This window comes from Meriones unguiculatus, chromosome 19 (assembly GCF_030254825.1).
Source record: "Meriones unguiculatus strain TT.TT164.6M chromosome 19, Bangor_MerUng_6.1, whole genome shotgun sequence".
Classification (NCBI taxonomy): domain Eukaryota; kingdom Metazoa; phylum Chordata; class Mammalia; order Rodentia; family Muridae; genus Meriones; species Meriones unguiculatus.
The window spans coordinates 56,888,689-56,910,082 of record NC_083366.1 but is presented as its reverse complement, the minus strand read 5'-3'; the positions used below and the strand labels follow the sequence as shown (position 1 = coordinate 56,910,082).

General features: G+C 44.8%; 1 long non-coding RNA gene across 1 annotated transcript; it reads right to left on the bottom strand.

The window, feature by feature from the left end:
- Positions 1-7,566: 7,566 nt before the first annotated feature.
- Positions 7,567-21,163, bottom strand: LOC132649160 (uncharacterized). The gene is made up of 5 exons (XR_009587597.1): positions 21,014-21,163; positions 20,207-20,321; positions 17,760-17,908; positions 11,236-11,318; positions 7,567-9,312 (listed from the first exon to the last, which is right to left on the bottom strand). It is a non-coding gene; the product is annotated as an uncharacterized LOC132649160 (long non-coding RNA).
- Positions 21,164-21,394: the final 231 nt, after the last annotated feature.

Below are 21,394 nucleotides of genomic sequence, written 5' to 3'. Positions count from 1 at the left end.
AAACGCATAAATGTCAAAAGACAATGGACACAAAAATCCTAGGAGCTTACTCACATTCCCTCAAACTGACACGTTGAAGCCCTGCCCACTCCATTCAGTCCCTAAGAATGTGACTGTATTTGGAGATGAGGTCTGTAAGGAGCTAGATAAGGCTGTCACGTCCCATGGATGGGCCCCAGCACAATAGAATTAGGAAGATGCTTGCAGACAAACTTGTGTGGAGAGAAGGACAAGTGAAGGCACAGGGATAAGCCAGCCATCTTCAAATCAGTGGTATCTCTGAAGAAACAAAGCACACCCACACTGTCTTCTCAGATTACTAACTTCAAAGACGGAGGAAGCATGTTTCTATTATTTAAACCTCCTAGGCCGTTATATTTTGGTGCAGTCACCCACTGTGACTAGTCATCAACCTGCTGCATAAAAATAAAGTGGCTGTGTCTATTCCCCACCCCAGGACCTAGTTACATGTCTAGCCTATGGTATACTCAGTGTTTGTGGAATACGAGAATGACTGGGCATGCACCCAACTGCAAAAACTTCTCATGTTATCTCACTGTGGTAGACAGACTCATTAGATAGCTATGAATCTCACTGGGTTCCAAGATGTTCTAAGTGTACAGCACTAGTGACCTGTGGATGATTGCAAGTCCCCAAGAGGTAGGAAGGTGGGAAAAAGCACTTTGGATTGTTTTCTTCAGCCCCCGGCACAGCTGTGTGAAGCAGGTCAATGCTTAATGGTTATTTATTTTTAGGAAAGTTATTTGTGACATTGCCCTTTTGAGCCGCTTTCCACCAAGAACATGGTTAGCCATTCTAACTCTCACAATGATTTTTTCTTTCTGTCTTCCATGCCTGGCATTGATCCTATTTTCTTTCTCTCTTCTTACAGAAATCAATGGCACTTGTATCAGTCAGAGTTCCCCAAAGGAGCGGAGCTAATAGATTCTATGTAATTATAAGAAGGGTTTTGTCAAGCCAGACACGGTGGTGCGAGCTTGTAATCCCAGCACTCAGGAAGGCAGAGGCAGGCAGATCTCTGTGAGTTCTGGGCCAACCTGCTCTACAAAGCAAGTCTAGGACAGTAAAGGCTACACACAGAAACCCTGTCTGGAAAAAATAAAAAACAGCAAGCAAGCAAACAAACAAACAAACAAAAAAGGGATTTATCAGATTGGTTCATAAGATCAGTGGCTGGATCCGTGATGGCCCTCCTGAGAGCCAGGAAAATCAGTAACTATTCAGTGCCCAAAGCTAGAAACCACAGAATAAGAGATGTCAATGACACTGTCCCAGTTCAAGGCCAGAGGCCTAAAAGTCCCCTGGAGAGTGCTGCTGTGAGATAACCTACAAAGTTGAAGAAGCTGCTTTGAGTCCATGTTGGCAGCCAAATGTAATGTACCACTCAAGAAAAGATGGTGCATGAATTCCTGCCTTCTGTCTTTTGTTCCATGTTGGCCCTCAGCCTATATATAGCACCATGGGAACCATGGTACCACATTTAAGATACTCTTCCTCACTCAGTTTGCCAAACCTTGAGCCACTTGTCTCTGGAAACACCTTAACAGAAAAACTCAGAAGTGTGTTCTTCACAAACTTCCTAAGTCCTTCTCAACCCACCAGAGCTGACAACCAAGATCAGACTTAGATGGGCCAGGGCTTATTGCTCAACACAAAATGAAGCCAAGACTATGGGATGAGTTTTTGCAAAAAGAAAGAGCTGCATTGTCCATCTGCTGACCAGAAGATGAGAGGCTTGCTCAGATCTGTTTCCCGCAAGAAGTCTGTAGTGAAATCACTTAAAATACCCAAGTTGAGTTGAAGTCCTGTGATTGGCTTCCACACCGGAGTTATTTGGGTCTACCTGAAGCTGTTGTGGTCTGCTCACTTGGAATCAAAGCCTCAAAGCTCTGCTCTCTGTTCAAACATCTTTGGAGATGCTTACTCGCATTGGGTTCTGAAGGTCATTTTAGACTGGATCCCAGGATTCTCTGCCTAAGTCCTGAACAACAGTCTGCCCTGCAGAGCAAGTTTTAGAGACAGAGATTTCAGTCCCCTCCTTCAGTGTCTCAGATTCATAGCCTTGGGGGTCAGTCCCCTCCTTCAGTGTCTCAGATTCATAGCCTTGGGGGTCACACTTATTTCTCCTATATGCTTGAGTCTCTGTATCAGTCCACACTTTTCTAGGTTCCTTCCCTCATGGACTTTGTCCGTCTCCATCTTTGGGTCTTCATCACTCCACCAGGGTCATGGCCTCTAGCATAGAGTCCTACAGGCCTCTAACCTTTCCACCCCATTGCTTGATATAATCTGCCCACAGAATCCCCATTGTTGAGCCTCAGGAAGGCTTTCAAGGGGTCCTGGATCAAGAAAGAAAAAAAAAAAAAAGAGGCTCATCTTTGACTTTTTATGCCTGAATGTCGTGGACGGGAAGCTTACAGACTTAGCCAGAGTGAAGCCCATAGAAACCAGTTAGGGAAATCTCCCACACTCCCCTGTGGCCATTGCTGTTGGCTCCAACTCAGAAAGCCCAGTTGCTGCTTCTGCTATTAAATGTGCAGTCAGCCAGCCCTCTGTGCCTTTGAGCACCATCTCCTCAAACCCAATTACCTGTAGGTCAAATGCTTCCCTCCAAAAACATTGCACCTCTAGGCTGCATATCGTAGCTTGGTGGTAAAGCCCTTACCTAGATATATACCGAATGCTGACTCCAGAACCTACCAAAAGAATTTACAATTATATTTGCATGTCATCTGCTGATTCCCTAAATAACAGTTATAACAACGACTTGCACATCATCATAACATTAAGTAGTATAAACGGAGATGATTTTAAAAGGCCATTAGAGAGGACGTGTATGAAATGCAGGCTCTATACAAATGCTGTGTCAGTTTCCTTAAGAGACTTGAGCGTCTATGCACTTGGCATCCACAGGGATCTTGGACATACCTACACATCACCTGATTTATCTTAGGTTGTTGGACAGGCGAAAGAAAACAGCTTCTAGAACATACCAGTTCATATGCAAACGGATCGAATGAGCCTTCCTGCTGGTTTGCTTTAGAAGGAATTGTTTTAAGACAGTTGGGGGGTGAGAGGCACCATGTGCAGGCCAGAAGGATACGGAGAGAAAAGATCGTTCCCAGGAACACAGAGGAACGGCCAAGAACTATAATTCTAACCTTTGCCCTCCACGGTCCAGTGGCTTGTGGGCTGGGAGAAGGAAAGTGACATCTGTGATTTAGTCCATCTGAGACACTCGACCTCCCCAGCTTCATGCTTCAACAGGCTCAGCGTGGGGCTGAGGCCAGCACAGCCGCACAGGAAGCAATGGGGCTTGGGGGTGGGGGGGCGTTGCTGGAAGAAGAAGCAATCCGTATGTTCGTCTCTGATGCTAATTACAGAAAGCCTACCCTCCTCCGGGCTGTTTCGTGGTAGATTTTCTGCTTATGTTAATTTTTACAACAAATTAGTCTGTTTGGTTTGGTTAGTCATGGAAGGATGATTTCCTGAACAACACTGGCACAAATAAAAACACCCTTTCCTGCCCTGAGTTTGTCGTGGAATACCATACCCAGGCAGAGCTCACAGCTGCCTCTGTAGCCCAGGGGCCTATGATGGCCAGAGGCTGAATCCGTGTCTAGACGTCGGATTTCCATGCTAGAAGTGGAAAGGTAATGTAGACTGAACAGAGGACTGTTGGAAAGCACTTCCTTGTTAATTGTTGTAAAGTCAGGTAGAGGCAAGCTTGGCCTGACCATCAGAATGCTACACTCTCTTCCTCCCTTACTCTGCCTCTGCCCCAGCCCTACCACAGCGCAGCCTGAGTACCCCGACCTAGGACAGCTCTACCTTTGAGCCCCTAGAACTAAGATATTAGGGAAACACCAAAGGATACCTTCAGGGTGGACTGGAAAAAAGGTTCAAAACTCTTCAGATTGGGATCTGTTCAGTTTCCTTCTCTTCCAGTTCCCACAGTGAATTTAAGGTATCCTAAGCACGGTTAGCTATAAACGCTAACACACTGTAGCATTTTTCTGATTACTCATTTTAATTAGTTATGCTAACGCCTACATGAAATACATGTTGAAGGCAATGGGATCCTGATAAATTGACTCTTTAGAGGAAATATTATAGTTTGTAATATTTGCAGATTTTCATGGCATCCATAGTCTCCTGACCACGTGCAACCAATGACCCCGATGACACTAAGAGGGGTTGGTAAAGACATACACAGCTGTCTCTCACTGGGAGTATGGTGGGCTAGCATTCACCAATGGTGAGGTACCAGCTGAACAATGTCAAGATCAGTTGAAATCTGCTTGAATTCTTTGTCTGGTTTTGTTTTTGTTTTTTTTCCATTCTCTTTTCTCTGTTTGTGTCCATAAGCACTGGCAACACACAGAACGGGATTTGAAATAGAACTTTCATTGGGATAAAAACTGAAGAGTTGAAATTCCTGGAAGCCAGGGTGGGTCTGCCAGGGTAAAGGAAAGTGGATGGAGCCAGGCCTTTGCCCTCTTTCCCCATCACCATGTAAAGCCTCACATCCTGACAGCTGGAAGAGCCTATACTGACAGCAACCCCATTTCCACCAGACCCTCATTGAGCTATCTACCAGGAACCAAGCTCAGCCTGCAGCCCATGACAAGTATTCAATACACGTTAATCAAATATGAATGTGTTTGTTAATAGGGTCTGGGATGCCACCATTAAGACCGTCTATGGTTTCTGTTCAGATCTAAACAAACAGATCCGACACACCATTGGCCCATTAAAGGGGAAAGCCGGTGGTGAGTGATGCCCCAGAAAACAGGACAAGCGCCATTCTCCCCAGTGATGGCTGCCCTCATGCCACTGGCGCCATAGGGTGAGATCAAGCTCACCAACAGCAGAAGGGTTCCGGGAAGACTATATACTCTCTTCAGGGAATGTAACTCCAGTTATTAAAAGCCTTACTCAGGAAACACCATCACCTGTACTGATACATGCTGGTCCTTGAGTATTACTTCTCATTTTGAAAACAAAAACACTAGTGACTATTCTGCTGGCTTGTGTCTATTAAATGAAGTACCACATGCAGGGAGCCAGGCACTGATCCTAAAACATGGGATTTCAGTACGTGACAGGTGTCATGATGATTAGTGCGTGTGCTGCTTCCATATTGTTTCAAGCCAATCCCGTGTTAGAACACTTCTGTAAGCACCATCCTGCCTTCATGCCTCTGACGGTTCTGGGCATCATTCTATGGTAGAAACTTAAGCAGCTCAACCTTCAGGCACCATGTAAAACCTCCTTTAGCTGATGGAATAAACCGAAGAGCCACAGCTCCAGTACTTTCGTATTTCAGGCCGACATACATTGAAGGTGTCCGCATCCTCATCTCCAGAACGTATGGGTCTGCTACTCACACAACCAAGGGGACTTCGTGTACGTGACTAAGTTAAGAAACTTTATACTGCTGAAATTGCCCTGGTGAGCCCAACGGCAAGACAAGAGTCCTTACGAGACATGGGCAGGAAAGTCAGAACCAGAAAAGGCGATATGCTGATGGAATCCCAGCTGAGTGACCCAACTTTGAACTAAAGAATATAGGACCTCTCCCACCCCAGCCTCTAGAGCAGCGATTCTCAACCTTCCTCATGCTGAGACTCTTTAATACAGTTCCTCATGGGTGACCCGAGCCATAAAATTATTTTGTTGCTATTTCGTAACCTGCAATTTTGCTACTGCTATGCATCCTAACATAAAGTTCTGATATGCAGGGTATCTGATATGCAACCCCCAAAGGTCGCGACCCACAGGTTGAGAATCATAGTTTTAGAGCCATCAGCCTTACCAACACCTGGGTTTTTGTGCCATGAGACAGGTTTTGGATGTAGGGCTTCCAGAACAAAAGGTTTTAAGCCACTGTGTCATTTTTTCCAGCAGTAGAAAATGAATACAAAGCAAACAATAAAACTTGGGTCCTGAGTCCAGGAAGGGATCAATCCCTTACGTGAGACAAAAAAAAGCTCTTTTCCTTGGCCTGTGTCACTTCCTCATATGACGTTCTTCAGAGCAAGGAAGCAGTGAGCACCAAGAAGGCTCTAAATCTCCTAAGACCCTACAGAACTTTGGTCAGGACACACACAAGGCCAAAGGCAGGAAAGGGAAAGTTAAGTGCACAAAAGACTTGTAACTGTTGGCACTCTGGCCTCAGGTGAGGGATGTGTGTCATTGTCATTGCTGTTTTGTTTTTAGAAAACCTCAGAGAAATCACATCATTGGAGTGAAGAAGTTAAGTAGAAAGTTTTTCAAGTACTACAGAAAAATTAAAAAAAAAATGAGGATTTCAAATGAATTATGGGTAAATCGCCCAGGAAGAAAAAGGAGATACAGCTTAAGCTGCATGAAGAATTCGTTTCCTTTTGTTGGAAACAAGATCTCCCTTTGTAGCCATGGCTGGCCTGGAACTTGCTATGTAGACTAGGCTGGCATTGAATTCACAAAGATCCATCTTCCATTGTCATCCCAGTGATGAGATTTTTTTTTAATTTTTATTTTTAACTTTTATTAATTATACTTTATTCACTTTGTATCCCCCCATAAGCCCCTCCCTCCTCCCCTCCCAATCCCACCCTCCTTCCCCTTCTTCATGCATGCCCCTCCCCAAGTCCACTGAGAGGGGAGGTCTCCTCTCCTTCCTTCTGATCTTAATCTACCAGATTTCATCAGGAGTGGCTGCATTGTTATCTTCTGTGGCCTGGTAAGGCTGCTCCCCCCTCAGGGGGAGGTGATAAAAGAGCAAGCCAATAAGATTATGTCAGTCCCTCTTCCCATTACTATGGAACCCACTTGAACAATAAACTGCCATGGGCTACATCTGTGCAGGGGTTCTAGGTTATCTCCATGCATGGTACTTGGTTGGAGTATGAGTCTCTGGGAAGACCCTTATGTTCAAATTTTCTGGTTCTGTTTCTCTCCTTGTGGAGTTCCTGTCCTCTCTAGATCTTACCATTTCCCACTTCTTACATAAGGTTCCATGCACTCTGCCCAACAGTTGGCCATAAGTTTCAGCATCTGCTTTGATAGCCTGCAGGGCAGAGCCTTTTAGAGATCCTCTGTGGTAGGTTCCTAACTTGTTTCCTGTTTTCTTCTTCTTCTGGTGTCCATCCCCTTTGCCTTTCAGGATGGGGATTGAGCATTTTAGTCAGGGTCCTCTCTCCAGAAATGCTCAACTTCATTAGCCATTAGGGAAAATGCAAATCAAAACGACCCTGAGATTTCACCTTACACCCATCAGAATGGCCAAGATGAAAAACTCAAGTGACAACACATGCTGGAGAGGTTGTGGAGAAAGGGGAACTCTCCTCCACTGCTGGTGGGAATGTAAACTCATACAACCACTCTGGAAATCAATCTGGCAATCTTTCTCATACAACTAGGAATAGCACTTACTCAAGACCCAGCCATACCACTCCTAGGCATATATCCAAGACCCAGCCATACCACTCCTAGGCATATATCCAAAAGAGGGTCAAGTACACAATAAGGAAATTTGCTCAACCATGTTTGTAGCAGCTTTATTTGTAATAGCCAGAAGGTGGAAACAGCCCAGATGCCCCTCAACTGAAGAATGGATGCAGAAATTGTGGTACATCTACACAATGGAATATTACTCAGCCATGAAAAATAAGGAAATCATGAAATTTGCAGGTAAATGGTGGGACCTGGAAAGGATCATCCTGAGTGATCTGTCCCAGAAGCAGGAAGACACACACGGTATATACTCACTCACATAGACATATAATATAGGATAAACCTACTAAAATCTGCACATCTAAAGAAACTAATCAAGAGAGAGGAGATTTTCTTTTAAGACACTAGAACACATTAGGTAAGATATTACCAGCGTAGGAGTGGTGTGAGAGCCCCTTTCTGACCTCAGTGGGAACACTCCCTGAGCTCCTTGGCTCTCTGCCAGGCTGCCCACCATGTTTGAAGTAAACTCCAGAGGACAGGGGTGTGCCCAGGAGTGCTGTGTGCATCCTACTGTGATAGAGCTGGCAGACAGAACTGAAGATAGCGGAGAGGAGGGCAGAGGGCGCAGGGCATCTGGAGGACACCCTGAGCTTCCGTTTGCTTTACATCTGCTTTCTTTGCACGAAGCTCTCCGCTCCCTTTCCTAAAGCACAATGCTTTTCAAACAAAGCTGTCAATAGGCTGAGGTGAAGGCCTTTCAGAGGAGCACATGGAATATCATCCATTATGATAGCTTGGAAAGCTTGCAGTGAGATGGTTAAGGAGAACCATCATAACATGTATGCACAGATACAAATCCAAATATTCAGGCATAAAGGCATTTAGGATAAACGACAATGCAATCAGTTAACTGGTAATTTTCCAAGCGAGACCTGAAACTGTCTGGGAGCTCTGGACTCAGGTTTCTGTGTTTAGTCTTATGTTTTTAAGTGGTGGTATTAAGGATCCTTTTTCTCCTTTTTAAGAATCGTCTCAGCTTATTTTATTTTCTTCAAAATATGATTTAAAGAAAAGAAATCCGAGGCCACGGCTGTATCTCCATCAGTCTAGTGATTGCCTAGCATGAACAAAGCCTTGGATTCTATTACCAGAACCAAATAAGCTAACTGTGGTGGCACACGGCTGTAATCCCAGAACCTGGAAAGCCAAAGCAGGAGGATCAGGAGCTCAGAGTCATTCTCAGCTACACCGAGAGTTCAAGACCAGCCTGGACTATATGAAGGCCTGTTTCAAAAATAGGAGGAAAAAAAAATAGAAAAGAAAAGAAAAAGGGAAAATGTTAATATTTCTTTTTGACTTTTAAAGAATATTAGTAATAGATCATAAAGTAGAAAGCTTGTGCTGCCAGATTTTTGTAATTTGAGTTCTGTCTTCTGTCTAATCATCTGCTGTATGTAGAGGGCAACATAGCTTCTTTTCAGGGTTTATCCACAGAGCTGAGATATTTGAGAATGAATCACTCTATTATCTTCTTGAATATAGGTTCTTATTTTTACATCAAGCGGGTGCTTTCTCACGGACTCTCACTCAATGGTCCATGGACTGCAAGTGTAGCAAGGGCCCAGATCTTCTTGGAACAGAGCATCAGATCCTGAGTCACAATTTCTGTGTGAGTCATTGTTTTAGCACCGAAACAAAATGCCTAACATAGCCAAATTGAAAACAGGTAGGTTTTACTTCGGCCCGATCTTCAGATCCATGTTTATTTGGGCGTGTTGCTTCGGGCTGTGCTGAGGGAGCAAGCGACTGCTGGGAACATGTGTGGAGAAAGCTACTCGACTGTGGTGGCTGGAAGGAGAGAGAGCAGGTGGTCTAGGTCCAACATTTCATTAAAGGCATGGTCCCAATAACCTAACTTCCTTCCACAAGCCTCCATCCCCTGAAGATCTGAGCACTTCCCTACAGTACTATAGGCTATGGACTCGACCACTGAACTCTCAGGGACAGTCGAGAGCCAAACAATAGCGCTTCCTGGTGGAAGAACCAAACTCCATGATGCTGTGAACTTCAAACCAGTAAGTTGGAAGCTTCTCAAAGCTATAGACAAGGTCAGCCAAGGTCATGCAGTTAACTCTGAAACCAGCATGGTCAGAACCCCAGGATCTCCAAGACAGCAGCTATCCCTACCCTGAGGCTCCAGAAGTGCTTCTTCAAGCAAAGACTACCTAGATTTCAGCACCAAATTCCCGTGGCTTCAAACTCTTTTTCCATAAATAGGGAGGCTTCCCCTGGGGAGATCCCCAGGGACCTTCCGTGCCTCCTGTTGTGGTCACTGCTGTTGTCACTGACATTACAGAGATGACTGTGATGCCAGTCAGCTGGAATGTTTGTCCTGAATACCAGGATGTTCTCCTTTTTATGGTTACACCTCACCAAGGACCTCTGGTATTCAAAAGCAGCACTTGTATTTAAAAAAAATTAAGTACTAGGTGATCAGCCAGAACCCAAGGGCACTTCCCACCCTGAACTGTACATGCCAAAACCAACCAAACCACTTGCTTGTGTTTTCCTGTCTGGTTACTGGCACACAAACAATCCAAGCACCGCAGTCCACACTGCAGACTTGGTATCACCCTGAACCAAGACAAAAGATCAAAACAGGCTTTGTTCTGGGACTCTCTGTTCTATGGCCAGGGAGTTCTCGTGGGGTTTGTTCTTGCTGAACCTGCGAGTGCCTACTAGGCTCCCTACGTCCCCTGTAGATTCATTCCCGTAACCAACTCTTCAAAAAGGCTCTGCCCTCTGCAATGGTGTTTCTAACGCAGCTTCCCTGCAAATTCCACCCAATAGAAGGCATTGTCTCCGGTCAGGCAGAGGCCACGCAGGAAGGTCTCGACCTCCATATGGCTCTGGGTGTCTTACTAGTTCCTTAGGGCCAAGCAGAGGTTCCGTTTCACAGAATCAATTTGTAGGAGATTTGGGAAATCATCAGGTACAATTACTGTGATTCAAAACTGAGAAACCCAGGGCCAAGAACAGTGAAACAGTCAAGGCCATTCATCCAGTTTATGGCAGAGACAGAGCCGAACTCTTGGTCTTCTGGATCTCTTAGATCATGGAGATCAGGGCTGACATGAGCCCACATCCCGCACCAGACAGAGAAAGTAGCATTGGAAAGCATCCCTGAAAGGCTGGAGAGGTCTGTGGTTATCAGCACTGCAGACAACACTGGCTCAGTTCATGCTACCCACCCGGCGGTTTGCAACAGTCTATAACTCTAGTTCCATGGGACCTGAAGCCCACTTCTGGACTCTGTAGGCACCAAGTCACACACATGGTGTAAATACATACATGTAGGAAAATAGGAAAACACTCATACATATACAATGAGTATATTGTATATATTTTACATGCATGAGTGTTTATCATGAGTACATGTATGTGCATTTCATGTATGTCTGGTGTCTAGAGAGGCCAGAAGAGGGCACTGGATCCCCTTGGAACTGTTATGCATGTTTGCAAATCACCATGTGGGTACTGTGAAATGAACTCAGGTCCTTTGAAAGAATAGAAAATGCCCTTAAACCATTGACCCATCTGTACCTTTTGTTGAAGTAACCCTCAAAGCCAAATCTATCCACATTGCAAAAAAACCGACACCAGAGTCCCTCATCGAGGATCTGAATGGCTAAACAGCATCTGTCTTAGTGACTTTTCTACTGCTGTGATACAGCACCGTGACTAAGGCAACTTATAGGCGAAAACGGTTACTTGTCTTATGGTTCCAGATGGTTGCGAGTCCTTCATGGCAGGGGAAGCATGGCAGTAGGTAGCATGAAGGTTCACATCCTGAACTGCAAGCACGAAGCAGAAAGAGCAAACTGAGAGCAGGGCAAGGCATTCAACCCTCAAAGCCCATCCCCCACTGACATATTTTTTGCAAAAAGTCCACATCTCCCAAGTCCCAAACAACAAACCACCCACTGTGAAACAAATGTCCAAAACTATTGTGGATATTTTTCATTCAGATCACTACAGTGTCTAACGATCCAAATGATGGCAGATTAACAGGGTGGTGGCCGGGGGATGCCCTCATTGTATTTAAGAACTGACTTTGCATCTTAGATGTGTGCTAGCATGATTCGGTATTTCCTTGGTCATGTTTTCCTAATGCATATCATAATATTGGCAAAGAGATCCTTGCCTGCTGAACCAGACTTTCATGATGGCGGCTGGGATAGGACTTCACTCTAACAGTTATTGCATGAGTGAATTTGGGGTCAACAACACCTACGGGTGATTTTCGCTCTGTAGATGGCTGCTTCCGGCCTTTGGAAAAATCCTTTGGCCGCTCTGGACATCAGTTTTTTCACACCCTCAAAAGTTAGGTAAAGACCTTTTAAGCCTGTAGCGGGATAAATGAGATAGCTACCCTGTCGAGCATGTACTACAGTGCCTGGACACAGGAGGCATCTAAACATGCAAACTCACAGGATTCTCCCCATGCATCTGATTGTCCGAATTAGGCCTCATCCCCTCTGCTCTCTGCCCTCCACAAGTTGGTTCCTTGAAATAAAAGGCTGACAAATGGTACTGCTTGTTTGAAGGACAGAGGAGAGGACCGTGACTCAGGCCCTTGAGAAATTTTACTATCAGTGAAAACAAGATGTGCTAGTATAGTGGGCCATTCTCACATGTTAAGGGGTTTGCTTGCATTGTCTCCCTCAGCCCTGATAGCATCTCTAATGCAAAGGCTATTTGAAGCTCATTTTCCAGTTGAGTGTATGTCACCATCAGGATGTTGAGTAATTTACCCAAGGCCAAAGGTCTACTAAGAGGTTGAACTCCACCAAGCTGAACTTCCAAATTGTTCCCAGTATTGAGTGACATCAGGCAGCTTACAGCTCCTAGAGATCCCATGCCTCTTCTGGCTTCCGCAGGCAGCTGAACACACATGTGTGGACTAACATGTACATGCATATCCACATGCATGCACGCGCACACACACACACACACACACACACACACACACACACACACACACTGCTTTCATTCGTCTCCTAGCTCACTCATGCTTTTCATTATGTTTCTTTTGATTAGTGTCAACTGCTAATCCTTACAGTTCATTGGTTGCATTTTTCCCTCAGGGTCTAATCTGTCATCCATTGGAGCATTATCACAAATATTGTAGTCTTCCTATCTCAATAGTTAAAATCTGTATCTACTTACTAATGTCCATAGGCCTTCTTTTCTCTTCTTTTCTCTTATTCTTACAGGTCGTTTTGACAACATCTACTGTAGAATTCCTGAACTTTCTGCTTAGCAAGTCCCAGCCATTCTTCACAGGTGACCTAGAGAAATGAAGCCTTGAGGCTTGGTGAACAAACCCAGGGTTTGCTTCTGGCTTTTTAGGAAAACCCTGGCCTCCTTCAGCCCCAGTGCTGTTCAGCTGCAATGTCGACCCTCTGAGGGAGCAGCGTTCATAGAGGCCCGACTGTGCTGCTCTAGTGGGGGGGTACAGACTAGGCCTGACGTAGTTAACAGATTTCTTTCTCTCTGACCCAGGAGTCTCAGTGACTTCAGCCAGCATCCTGGAAACAGTGAGACACTGACTTACTGGCTACGCTGAATGGTGAATCCAAGCTTCAGTTGTAGCTGAATACAATAGTAACAAATGAATAAAAATAGAATGTACATGCCTGAGCTTTCAAGTAAGAGATGAAGTTCAGGTGAGTAATGTGTGCATGCGCATGCATGCAGGCACGCACGCTCATACATAAACACATTTTCACACATTTTATATTTAACACAAACTTAAAAACAAGTGGAGTCAGAATAGTGTTCACCTCTACATACAATTGTTGAAGCCAACATGAATTTTATAAACACGACATTTTCTAAGTGTACATGTAATAATGTAAGTTATTAAGTACATAATTTATAAAAAACAGACCAGGAGGTTTATCAAAACCTCATACTTTTTCCTGTGTTGACTGCTCAAAATTGATCTTGTGTTAAATAAATTTACATTTAGAGTAAGACTTTGATCCCAAGTTAGAAAGCTAAATAAATATGCCTTGTGTTTGAGCATGTGTTTAGCCATGATTGCTTGTTTATGTTACTGTCATTTGTGCACCAGTTGTGTTGTGCTGGAGAGTGGGCCACATGTTTCTGGTTCTTAGATAACTTGAAAGATTAGGAAATGAACAGCCAGGTCAGCGGCATTAAAGAGGAGGTGGGTCTTAAGGTTTGAAGCTGGTCTTTGACAAGATGCACTGGTTTTCTTTCCAGGCCTACTGGTCAACCCTAAGTTTCCCTTGACTATCCTATGGTATCCGCAGAATTCTTGATTTTTGGAATTTCTCTACACTAGTGGAAGCTTCCTACCTGATACTTGCCCAAATTGATGTGACACCAACAATCAAGAGCTCTTAGGATCGAATCTCTCTGGAGTATTTTCTGTGCTCTGGGGTCTCTCTAATCTAACAGGCATCTCTTGTCTGTTACTGCTTGACTAATGCGAAAGGTGTTGACAATACCATGTCTAACCCTACAGCTCTCTTCCTTAGAGCTATTTTTCTTTTCCCTTTCTGGGCCATCATTGCCAGGAGCAGAACAAGCCAGAAAGGATGGAGGATTAACGCCTCCAGGAATAACTTCCCACCAGGGAGAAACAAATGTTCTGGCTCCCTTGTTCTTCCTCTGGGCTGATTAGGAGATAACACTGCCTCCCAGGGATTGCAGGAGGAATGAGCTGGGGTGCCCACAAAAATGAACCACTTTCTCTTTTCATTGTTGGCTACTCACTCACCTTCCTCAATTGCTCTCTAACACACTGGTTGGTGCTTGCAAGATTCCTCTTCAGAATCTGCTTCTGTATCTCAAAGTGTGCTTCAGGACAAGACCAAATACAACCATGTGAATAGAACCCAAACGATGCCAAGTGAACACTGGTAGATGAGCTATCCCCATGCCAAAAGTGACCACGTGTTTCCACAAACACTTGGATTTATTGCCAGCCGAGCCAGCTCCATATATATTTTATGACACTCAAAGAAGAATGAAAAGTGCTTAAAAGCAAGAAGTGATTGCTGAAAGTGCTACAGTATAAAACATTTTCCTTTCTTTTGCAACCTGTCGACTTGTCAAAATATTTTTTATTATCAATTCTTTTATTGACTTATATCAGCATAGACTAATTATGCATGATAATGGTTTTCACCCTGACATTTTCATACATGTATTTAATGTATTTTAATCATATCCACCTCTGAATCTTTTACTTTGCTACCTAATGTCATTCTAAGTAAAGAAAATTATATCTAAAAATGTATCAGATGAATTTTATTGCTGACCTTTTCATTGTAAAATGTTCATTTAAAAATGCAAATATAAAGGTATTTAACATGTATGCTGCCACTAAAATTACACTGTTCATGACTCATATCTGTGGTTCCTACATACACACAGACACACACACACACACACATATATGAATATATATATATATATGTAGAATAATGTAAAGGACTGAAAATAAAATATACTGTAGTTACTCTCATTGCCTATTGACCTGTATCTTTACTTTGCACAAGTCAGGGAAGTAAAATTAGACAGAAAGGATATGGTGGAGTGCCCAGTTGTTTGTGTTTCTTAAAATGTCACGGTCTTCATCCTTTATTCAAGAAGAGTTTTGGCATAAATGGGACAAGTCCCATCTCCAAAATCAATGTCCTTCTATCCTCACTCAATCACGGGCACACTTCTATCACATTCTTTCTATAGAATTCTGTGCTTACGTGGCATCACAAGCTCTAAATGTGAGCCAGCCACAAGGACCAGTAGATGCATTGCTTGTCATAAGTCAGCTCACCTGTGGCCCCTGTTTTATCAGAGTTTTCAAGTTAGATAAAATTATTAAGGACTTCAAGATGGCAACAACTGTATATGAAACCAGACTGGGAACTCTTGAGTCCAGGGCTTCGTTAATTTCACAGACCAGTGACACCAGCTTTGATGAGAAAGACCATGGCACCTTGAGCATTCCTGAAATGGGAATCATGATTCCACAAGGCATTCAATCTCTTGGTCCTTGGAAACTTTAAAGGGTGAAAGTTTACTATTTTACCTTCTTGGAGTTCTTTTTTATGTTCAAGTAGGCTGATAATGATGATGATGATGATGATTTTGTCAACTCAATACAAGCTAGGTCACCCAGGAAGAGAGAATTCCAGTTTAGGGAATGCTTCCACAAGACTGTCTGTAGGCAAGTCTGGTGTGGGCATTTTCTAGATTAGTGATTGATGTGGGAGGGTTCAGATTATTCTGGGTGGTACCAGCCCTGGAAAGGTAGTCCTGGCTGCTATAAGAAAGCAGGCTGAGCAAATCACGGGAGCAAGGCAGTAAGCAGCACTCCTCCCTGGTCCCTGCCTCGGTTCCTGCCTTGAGCTCCTGCCCTGGATTCCCTTGATGACAGGCTCAAAGCTGTCAGCTAGAATAAACCCTTTCCTTGCCACATTGCTTTTGGCCATGGTGTTCAGTCAGAGCAAACAATACCAAGACCCAAGGGGTTTTGGAGATGGAGAATAAACTTAAAAGGACATACCTGTCCCTTACTTCCGGTCTCCCTGTCCTCACTGGTAACATGTTAAAACAGTGGTTCTCAACCTTCCTCATGCTGGGATTCTTTATACAGTTCCTTATGTTGTGGCTGAAACCATAAAATTACTTTCATTGCTGCTTTCTAACTGTGATTACTGTTACGAATCATAATGTAAGTACATGTGTTTTCAGGTGGTCTTAGGTGACCCCTGTGAAAGGGTCATTTGACCCTCCCCAAGGGGGTAGCAACCCACATGTTGAGAACTGCTGCTTTAAAAATGTGAGAAGAAAAGAATCACAATAGCTTTAGAACACTTCTAGGGTAGACAAAATTCTTCTTAGATGAATTTCTGCTGTTATTTTTTCCTTAAATGCTGCTGGCTTTGAAGACATCTCAGTAAGTTTTACATCTAAATGAACCTATAATAATACATACACACACTCTAAGCACACTCTAAACACACAAAGACACTACACACACAGACACTCCACATACACATACTCTACACACACACACACTCCACACATACACACTCCACACACACACACACACACACACACACACACACACACGGCATCTTCTGATGCCCATGGAAAATCCCCATGCCACCTTGACTTGCCGTAGTCACGAGGGTTGCAGCTTTCGGTTCTGGCTGGCTTCCACCTGTGTGCCCTGCCCCTGCCTTCTTGGCCTCTGTTTCATATGTTGCCGTAACACCTGCCGGTTCTCGTGTCAAGAAAGTTCCTCCTAAGAACATTGTGCCTTTTCTGAACAAGACTTCCAGCGTGTGTGTGTGTGTGTGTGTGTGTGTGTGTGTGTGTGTCTGTGCACGTGTGACTTCCTAGAAACCAAGGCTGCTTCCAGCCAGGCGCCACAGCTGGCCTTCCTGAGCAGGAGGTCATTTCAATAAGGACCAGAGGGGCTTAGTAAGCAGAGAAAAGAAGGTCATTCCCAGACAGGATGTTGGGAAGACGCCCTGAATGAGCCTTGCTGGGCAAGAGACGCCAAGGGGACAGAGAATGTGGGCCAGCACCCTAGGAAGTTATTCAGGAGTCTGCGCTGTTTGATAAACAGCGAACCAAAGCCTTTCCTAAACACCTAAACTAACAATGCGCCAAATTCCAGAAGCTCCGCAAACAATGACTGGACATTCCTTGTCTCTTATTTGCTTATTTGTGCACTAAAACCTTTCAAGGAAAACAGAAGCCAGGGCTCTTACTTGGGCTTGAGATTGGGAGCCAAGTGTATGGGATGACATGAGCCCTGCTTCAACAGCCTTCCTCAGCCCTCAGTACCAGCCACTTCCCTGGAGTCCTCGCTGCTCCCAGAACCACCTCAAGCTAAGGTCTGCACGCAGTGGCATGAATCCTGATCAAAGAAACAGGTCCAAAACGACAGGCTTCCGTGGTTCACATTACCAGTAGGTTCCCATAGAACAAACAGAAGAACCTGAACCATCTACCACAAAAGAGAGACATGAGCCTCTGCCTAAGCTCAGAGGTCCCGCCCTCAGACACTTCTGAAGCCATCTCTCGGAGAGTACCCATCTCCACAATGCTAGCTGGAAGAGGATGCCAGCCCCAAAGAGACCTTCCAAGAGCCTGGCTGCTTTTTTCTTGAGCAACTGTGTTTCTCTCTGTACATCCTTTGTGGGCAGGAGTTCCTGTTACTCTGACCTCCTGATCATGCTCACCTGCACATTCGTATAAAAAAAGAGTTCCATCATAGTGGGATGGAGGAGGAAGGAAGAAGGGCTCCGAGCCACACAGACAGCCTGGAAAGAGCTAGAACGGAGTGGCTTCCCCCACGTTTCCATGGACTCCTATCAGGACCACTCTGCTCCTGTAGACACAAACAGAAAAGCACATGCTCAGATGGCCCCTTCCCTCACTAATCTTGCAGGTCCCTTCCACAACTGTGAGGTGGACAAGGAAGCCTTGGCTAGCTGGAACCGAATTTGAGACACCTTTCATCTTGAAGTTTAATATTAAAGCACCACGAGCAGGTGGCTAGGATGACAAGTGTCTAGAGGTGAAACAGTTTGCTTCGTGATCGGCATTGATCTCACACAACTCTGCCAGCCCGACAGATGATGGTTGTCCTGGGCTGGAGTCTGTAGCTGAAGGCTTTTGTTTGGAAAGCTAATGGGCCAGCCCAAAGACCTTCCAAACAGACACAGTGGCTTAATTATTACTTTAATCAGAAGGTCAAGGCTTCGAAAGGGCAGCTTCCTTCCCTTAAGGTTTTCCACACACACACCCTGACACCCCCACTCCCCACCCCACCCCACCCCCGGCTTTATCCATAGCTGACCCGTTCTTCCCACAGTTCAGCGGACTCTAGGTTACAAAAGGGATAACGGCCAGCTGGACCTCCAGCCGCCTTGGTGCCCTGTAAACAAGATGTACCCTGACGAAATGAGGCTCATGGAAGAGCCTGCGAGGCAGAGGAAGCTGAACATGAATTCAGAGGCAGTTGACTCACAGGTTAACTACCCATTAAAGTGGAATCTAAAACAAGAAGTAACCTTTCCCCAGCATGGTTTGTATTAGATGCTTAATGTGCACAGGAAGAGATACTGCACAAGATAAACCTACTGGCGGCTAACGGGCGGGCTGGACTTGCTTGATTGGGTCTTAGCGAGCTTGACAAAAGATGTCAGGATTTAGGGAGCGCACCTGCTTTGGGGGAAGACAGGTAAGTGTAGAACGAACACCCCAGACTTTGCCTTAGAAACACACGCCCTCTCCCATCACTCCCTCCCCAAGCCCTTCTGTTGAAAAGGTCCGGGTGCTTGATTCCAGCACAGTTCCCCACTCCCACCCTGCCCCAGAAATAATACTGCATCACAGCATTAAATTAAAAACAGTTCTTTGGAGAGAAAAAAAAAATTGCCCAGCTTGAACTCCTTGTGAGTAATGGGTCTTTTCGGTGATCTTAGCGGAAAAAAAAATCTTTACAGGCTACAAAGTCTACCATGATAAGCCAATTTTGAGTTTTGCAAATTGCTCTAATTAGGATGCCCCAAGAACCTGGGTGGTAGTGGCTGCCAGCCTTTCTAGCTGATGGCAGTTTCCCAAAATTGACTTTTGAGACTCAGTTTCTTTGGTTTTTCTCTAGAGATTGTTTCTGGGAGTCTGCCCCTGCCTCCCCAGCTCTGATAGCTGCAGGTGCTTGTTATACCCAGTTCGAGAGCCCCCAAAAGATCTACAGGAATAGACTCCATTGCAAAATACATGAGGGTCTTTTTATTGTAGATTACAAGCTGCAGCTTGGGCCCACAACACCCACCGCCGAAGCGGTGGGAGCTGAGCGCGCTGCGCCCAGGTTTGTTGGGTGATATATAGATTCTGGTCCATCCCAGCATGCCCCAGGCAGGGGCGATTCCTGCCTGGCAAGTATCTATTGGTCAAAAATGCTACATTTTGAATGGATTGGCTATAGGAAGGTTTCCAGACCTAATAATGACCAGGTGTCCCTCCCTAGGGGATGGTCCAGTTTCCTAGCAACTGTATCTCTAGTGGGTGGGGAAAGAATGCAGTGAGGTGGCTCTTCCCCTCAGGGCATTACTAAACTTCTTTACGGTACCTACTTTAGGTCTTAATAGCTGCTAATTTATCTTTTGGTCTCTCAGTGCTATTTTCAGATTCTACATGATATCACCGCTTTGTTCTCACTACAGCCTCCTGCTGGTGCACCATCCCTTGCCCTTTATACTCTGACTGTCTTTCTGTATATTTATCTCACAGGGATACAGCTCCTAAGAAAGAAGAATTGGCAACAAGTTCATTCTTTGCAGGCCAGGCTGCTTGTATCTACCCTACGAAAGAAAGAAAGAAAGAAAGAAAGAAAGAAAGAAAGAAAGAAAGAAAGAAAGAAAGAAAGAAAGAAAGAAAGAAAGAAAGAAGGAAGGAAGGAAGGAAGGAAGGAAAGAAAGAAAGAAAGAAAGAAAGAAAGAAAGAAAGAAAGAAAGAAAGAAAGAAAGAAAGGGAAAGAAAGAGAAAGAGAGAGAGAGAAAGAAAGAAAGAAAGAAAGAAAGAAAGAAAGAAAGAAAGAAAGAAAAGAAGGAAGAAAGGAAGAAAGAAAGAAAAACCAAATCCCCCAAAATGCAGAAAACAAACCAGCCCCCATATCAGATACCTGAATCCAGCCAGGAGGGAAGTCATAACAGATATATATTTTTTCCTTTGTTTTAGAACAAATGGTGCTCATGAGTACCCAAGCTTGAAGTGGGGAGGAGCAAGGAGGGAGGGTACTAGGAGAAACAAAACAAGTGGCATTACAGTCCTGTTTTCTTCCTTTCCCAGAGTTCCCGGGTAATCCCTATACCCCACCCTGGGCCAGCTAGGTCAAGAGCAGGAGCTGACTCCTGACTGGAAAGCTCAACAGCGTCTCCTGTTTTGTTCAGCTACAGGCTTCCCTGAGGGCTGGGCCAGTGTAATTCCAAGTGTAACTTCCCATTCATTTGGAAGCCTCCCTGTGAGATTCTTTGTCCTCTATCATCCCTTCCGAAGCCCTAAAATAAGGTGGTGCCTTGTACTGCAAAATAGACACCATGGGAGTTTCTGGGAGCTGACATACTGTTTGGGTTTTTTGTTGTTGTTGTTTTTAATTTCTTATTTTTTAGCCTCAAAGGCAAAACAGGATTTAAAACTACTATATTCTTCCAAATAGGCTTTTACAGTCATGTGATATAAAATGTCAAAGCAAAACAAGCCCTGCTAGGCAGCACACAGTGAAAGGAGGCCAGGGATGCCTCACTCTGGTGACAGAGAGATCAAGTGACGCTCAATGCTGATACCATGCAACCTGCCCTCTCTTGTCGCCATCTCCCGCTTCCCCTCCTGACTTGGACCCATCCTGGGGTTGTTGCTCACCCCAAATTAAAAACCTTCACGGCCTCCCCATGAAAAACCACCTGCCACACCAGTCTGGGCTGTCTCTTACCATGGAGTAATGTTTCAGACCACAGCTACTCACTATCCCATAACTGACTATGCCACGCTGAGATCTTTGCTGTGTGTGCATACTGCTAGTTCTCTCTTGACATTCTACAGGGCACTTGGCTCAGCCCTGCTTCAGTACCAGAGGGCAATTTCTTTGTTGTTCTGCTACGTCTCCCTCTCACTTGGCTTGCCATCTTTATCAGCTGCCATGCTCTGGCCCAGCATTCCAGGAATGGATCTTTATCTTTATCCCCTGAAAACGGGCAGGATTGGGCAACCCAAAACTTCAGCAACTCAAGGCTACTGTTACTAGCCCACAGGACACTGGGAGTGACCAGATACAGGAGGGACCAGAGGTAATGCCAGGAGGAGAAAAACAACA